A 6,000-nucleotide genomic window follows, 5' to 3' on the forward strand; every position below is an offset into this window, starting at 1 on the left:
ACGTGAGGTACCCACCTTTCAAGCTTTTTAATCTTCCCAATTTTCAATTAAAACAGTTTTATCACTAACACCGCAGCCTGCAGCTAACTCGGACGTGGTTTGCGATGAATCCGCTTCCACAATAGCCTTCAATACTTAATTATCAACTTGGGTCTCAGGCCGTCCACGGGGCTTGTTCTGCAGGTCAAAATTTCCAGAACGAAAACGTTGGAACCAAAAACTAACTGTGTTTTCTTTTGCAACATGAGCGCCATACACATCATTCACCCTTCGAGTCGTTTCCGCAGCACTAGTGCCACGGCGGAACTCGTACTCGCAAATAATGCGATACTTTAAGTTTTCCATTTTGTAAAATGAGTGACACTAAGAGAAAAAACAAATGAATGACGGTCATCGAAGCACCAATACATGAGTAAATAGCTGTACAAATTTGAATTTGAAATTGCTAACCAAAGAGGAGGTATTTGAGGTCAAAGTGGCCAGTACGACAAAACGCCAATTTCATATGTAAGGACCTAATATATAAATAAAAGCATGTGGCACCGTAGGTATTAAATAACTAAAAAGCCCTAAACTGATATTATGCATAACTTTTTATTGTTCCTGCCAACAATTGTTCATTGTTTGCACTTTGCAGCTGCTAAGCGGGGGTGATATAACAGTGACGCAATGTCTAGCGATTATAAGGAAAGTTATATCTAATTACACTACCGATTTACAAATTGTTCTTACATCCTTTATAGCCATAAATCGTTTACCATACAATATAAAAATTCAGTTTAATTATTTATTTATTATAGCTTTGTTGCATTACATATATTAACAATTACAAAAATTAAGATGAAATAGATGGAAAGAATATCGTTTATTTGTCCTAACGCGTTAATCTTATAATGTATCGAATTGAAACATACTCTTTGTATTGAATAGTCCACGTCTCGCTACATAACATTACGAATGGACCAGGTGACCTAACATCATGAATATTGGAGATATAATTGACACTAGCACAAGTGAGGAATGAAATTTATGGAAAAAAGTGTATTGCTGAAAGGTTTCACAACACAATCTATAAAACCGACCATAATTTGAAGTCTAAAGGGTTGAGGTCTGGACTAGATGATGGCCAGACTTCAGCTCTTATAGAGTCCGTAACGTTTCAAACCAGGCTTGGGTAGTTCGTGCTTGGTGACCAGGTGCAGAATCCAGCTGGAAAGTTCACGGTATATTTTTAAAATGTGAGGTGTCACGACATGTTCCAATACTGTATCTTTGTTACTGGCTAAATTATTAAGAATGTTTTCTTATTTAATATGTTGTAGTCAGTAAGGTTAAAGGCTCGCCGTAATTATAAGATTTTGTTTAAAACCTTTATTTCAAACAGCCACCTAATAACTGATCTTATGAATTTAAGGCATGCATCCGATACCGCTATGTTGGCGATACTTTGGGTTTGATATAGTTCGTTGCAAACGAGGCACAGATCTATCTATGCCTAGGGAATCCCCGCATTTTATCCAGTTTGTTGTCTCTCTCATCCGCTTTTTCTAATACAGAATTACAAAAATCAATGCTATTTTATAATGAACAGTTATTTATCGTATTTATATTTAATGACTACTCTTAATTCTTCATTTTAATCACTTAAAATTTAATCTAATTAACGCTTGTGACTTTGTGTTTATATTTTTTAATGAAAACTAACCAAACTTGATATACTTTAGCTTAATTTCATTTTAATTCACCAAGCATTGGTATCGAATTGGGAAAAAGGCGTATCGATGCATCACTAGAATTCACATATTTTTATCATTAATATTATAATTAATCTAATTAAGCCTCCTCCAGATTTTTCCACTGTAATCTATCCTGGGCCGGCCTTCATCCTGGTCCATAGTGGGCCTGCTACTTTTATAAGATCGTCTTCCCATCGGATTCTCTACCTTGGATTCTAAAGCCATGTCTTGGATACCATTCTACAATATCTTTAGTCCATTTACCTGTATTATATTTTTTGTAATTTTGTTTAGTTTATAAATAATCTTCGCCAACGACTTCTGACATGTCATAGGAAAGTGAAACTAAGCATTGTTTTGAATACGACCTGGTGTCAGGTTTCTAGTGGATATTTCCTACTTCAGACATTGTTAAAGACAAGTTTCGTGTAATAGTATATTAAAGCTGTGTTAAGAGTTGTCAGAGGCTTGAACAGCCGGTGCTGAGACAAGCGCTTTTTTTTAATGGCTTGAAGTAGCTTTCCCTGAGTTCGACACGTTATAAATCATTTAAAAAAAACGTCTATAATAGTGGGGTTGAAGCAAACATTTTTGCTATTCACCAGAACGTCGAATAAATTTCAAACCTCTATACTAATATACATATACAACGACGACAAATCTTATTATTCTCATAGTTAAACTACTACTTGCCTAAAAAAACTCATTGATGTGTGTCATTTAAAAAAAATCCTCCGAATATGCAAAATAAGATCAATTACCGTTACAACGTATATGTAACATGTATTAAAAGAATTTCCCATTAACAAATGACGTTTTTGACAGATAGGCTGACATGACCTGCGTTTGTAATTGCAAATCGAGTTACGTTCTGAATTATAATTAAACGATCCTTTAATTATAAAACATGTTCTCATAAAGTGCAAAATATCCGACGCTATGAGAACACGTGGGACCAAGGTGAGTTGCATTCTTGTTTCATGCTGAATAAAATATGTTTGAAATTAAAATTCTTCGACGATTTCACTGGAGGTTGAATCCAGACAGTACTGAGCACTCTTGCAGTGTTAAAGCCTATGACATCAATACAATGTCACCCTGTCAATTGAACTGTGATTCATTTTGGTTCAACGGGAGTCGTGACAAACGGATAAACCGGTCGAGAATGGCACGGACCTTTACCACAAGGCCGTTTTTACTTTTTCGATTTGCTAATGTATTTATACGCAAATCTAAGCATATAACATTGTTACTACATTTATTTGAAATTTAAAAATCAATATATAATTGTTATGAGATTAAATAGCCTTATAAATCAATTTTCTATCTATGTTCTACCGTCTCCAAAGAGAACTGTCACACTCGAATCTTGTAGGAACAATCCAAACAGCAGTGCGTGTAAGGTAGTTCGTTCCTAAAGGCATGTTACTCAATATTACAGGTATGATTTAGTTTCCTTCATCAGGCATACAAGAAATAGCTTACGTAAGGGTAGTGGTGTTAGGTAAATTTACCGTCGCTTTCTCAATAACTATTACCTATAGGTATAGGTATTGATGACGCATTAATTTGCACAGCTGCCGCAACCCCATTGTTTTAACCCTATATTATTTTTTGTGATTTTATTGAATAGTTACCGGCCATACAACAATCAATGACTTGTGTTGTTTGAAATAAGCATTATTTTAAGAATAATCCATACAGAAATATCGTTAAAATTATCGTCCCTTTGAAGCAATTATAACTGTTTTTGGGCGCTATTATCTAATTATAAGTAATATTAATTGAAGTTAGGAGAAACTTAAGGTAGTGAAGTAACTAATTTAAATTTACCATTCTACAGGCTACCTAAAGTTATAAAAGGTTTGTATGTTTATTAATGAGATGGTTACTATAATAATATACACAATGCACAATACTAATAAAATATATGTATGTCGAACCATTAACTAAAATAATAGCATAAACTTACCGATATAATTCCAAACAAATATCCGAGTATTACAAAAGTCGCATGGTATCACATCCGGGTTTTTAAAGGAGGCTGCATCTAGGTGGGTTTAAAATTCAGACAAAAGTTCACGAGTATGAACCGTTAACTACAAGACTCCGACATCGGCACAAATAAGCACAAAATGACACAAACTATCACTAAACTCAGATGAATTCATCAATAAACAATACAAAGTAAACACTTTTTATATTTTCAACTAAATTCGCGATTACTTTTATTTTTAACAACTTTTTGTCGTATTAAAACTTGCCAGTTGCCACCGTGGTCTTTTCTCCGAGACTGACATCTTGACATGTTTACATTCTATTCATTGGAGGTTAAACAACTTTAGAGGATAGCCTATGTTTTGTCTTTCTCTTTCATAAGTAATAGCATGATTGTAAGACAAAGACAGACAGTTTTTTTTAATAGCTCCCCTAGCGGATAAACCAGGTACTTTTATATACGTATATGTTTGTTACTTGAAGTTGCGAGGCTTTCCGCCATTGATTTAGTATAAGTTTTGTTATTATAACAGAAGATGGCGCTGAATCGTTGATTTTAAATTAAATTTTATATGATAGATGTCACTGCGAAGGTATCAAAAATATGTAAAAAAACGATGTAGCAAAACATATTTATTTCTTAAAATTTTAATCGTAATAACATAATATAATAATAAATGTAACGAATAACACAAAAAGTTTCATAAGTCATTTTAGTCTTATTTGACAAAGCTTGTACTGTCTGTAAAACCATAGTGGTCATAATAGTCCAGACCAAAATGGTCATAGTTTATAAATATTTTTTTTAAGTTTATGGGTAATTTTTTTGACAAGGATGAAAGGTCTCGTTACCAGGCCATAAAATTATTAAAAAAAAATGGCAAGGATGTTACCTCGTGGCGGCAAGTAATGAACCGAAAACTTTTTCTTATTTATTTGTAAAAAATTATTTTTGTTACTTAATGTATCTTACTGTGTGATAATATTGTTTACAGGCTTTATTCATAGGCTGGCACGTCGTTGGTCTTTGGTAGTCGTTAATAGCCAAGTAATTCCACCACAAATTTCAGATGATATAATTTTATAAGAAATACCTACTGATAAATCAGCGATACAGAATTGTAAATTTTTGTTCCATATTATGGCAGTTTTTATTGATGTAAGTAATTCTTTGATAAGACCAGTACTACTAGCTATTTCGGGACCGATTTTACAGGAGCGAAAGCCAGTATATGGTCATCCTATGCACTGAGTGCTGAAATACCGTAAACATTCTATGTTAAGACATTATTACAGCGTATCTATCTATCTATATTGTACACAATATAAGTGACTGTACTAGCGGTTAAGTAACGAATGCGGCCTGCGCAGAGTTAGCGACCACGCGCCATCAGACTTCATTTCACTCTCTATACGCCAGGTATCACAAACATTTTAGGTGTTTATATTCTTCAATTTAAAGCTTCGGGTAACTGAACAAATGGTCAAATAACTGAACAAAGGTAAATTTTCAATGTAAAATTGTCTCTGGTTTCCCCCGTCAAAAGCTTTACACCAATCTTTACAGTATTATGTAAAAATTGTAAGTAAATTCGCGTTAAATATTATATTTTATTAAAATATTATTATTAACGTGACAACATTTAATAAATCGATGACCATCGGATGCACGCACGATGCCTCATTGTCCCGTTACGCTCGCTGAAAACCGACTTTACGGACAACCATTTTTTTTTATAAAATAGAGGGGAAATGAGCAGTAGGCTCCTCTGATGTTAAGTGATATTGACGCCCATGAAACTCAATCAAAAAGGCTCGTGGGTGCGGTACCGGCGTTGCGTGGTTCAGCTATTAATGAACTTTAAAAGAAAATAACCACATTAAGTAGCATTCACAAATACTGCAGAATTTACCTGTTGTACAGTGTTACGTCAGAAAATTAAATTGAGCTCGACAAGCAAGAAGACTTGAACCAAACGTTGACAAACTGCGTATAGTTAAGCGCGACCACAACATTTCCCCAGTGGGGATAAGCGCCGGGGCACTACGGAAAAAACGTAAAAATACTCTACTTAGTCAATAATAACAAATGCGCGCACACCTTTTTTCCGATCATTTCTAATTCGAATATCGTCAACCACGGTCGGTAACGCAGTCGTTACTTTTTATTGACATTTATTTTACAACGTCAATGTCACTTTTACCGCGCGAATTAGATTGTCAAATTGTTTGTGAATTAATTCCTTTTTTATTGTGATGACGAACT

At 34.2% G+C, this 6,000-nt stretch overlaps 1 protein-coding gene across 1 annotated transcript in view; it reads right to left on the reverse strand.

Annotated features, from left to right (window-relative positions):
- The window catches only part of LOC123708003 (cadherin-87A), a 53,389-nt gene extending 49,375 nt beyond the window's left edge, over window positions 1-4,014 (reverse strand). The window contains exon 1 of the mRNA XM_045658416.1: window positions 3,709-4,014. The gene's annotated coding sequence lies outside the window, so the exon portion shown is untranslated. The remainder of the gene's footprint in view (window positions 1-3,708) is intronic.
- Window positions 4,015-6,000: the final 1,986 nt, after the last annotated feature.

Source organism: Pieris brassicae, chromosome 4 (assembly GCF_905147105.1).
Source record: "Pieris brassicae chromosome 4, ilPieBrab1.1, whole genome shotgun sequence".
NCBI lineage: Eukaryota > Metazoa > Arthropoda > Insecta > Lepidoptera > Pieridae > Pieris > Pieris brassicae.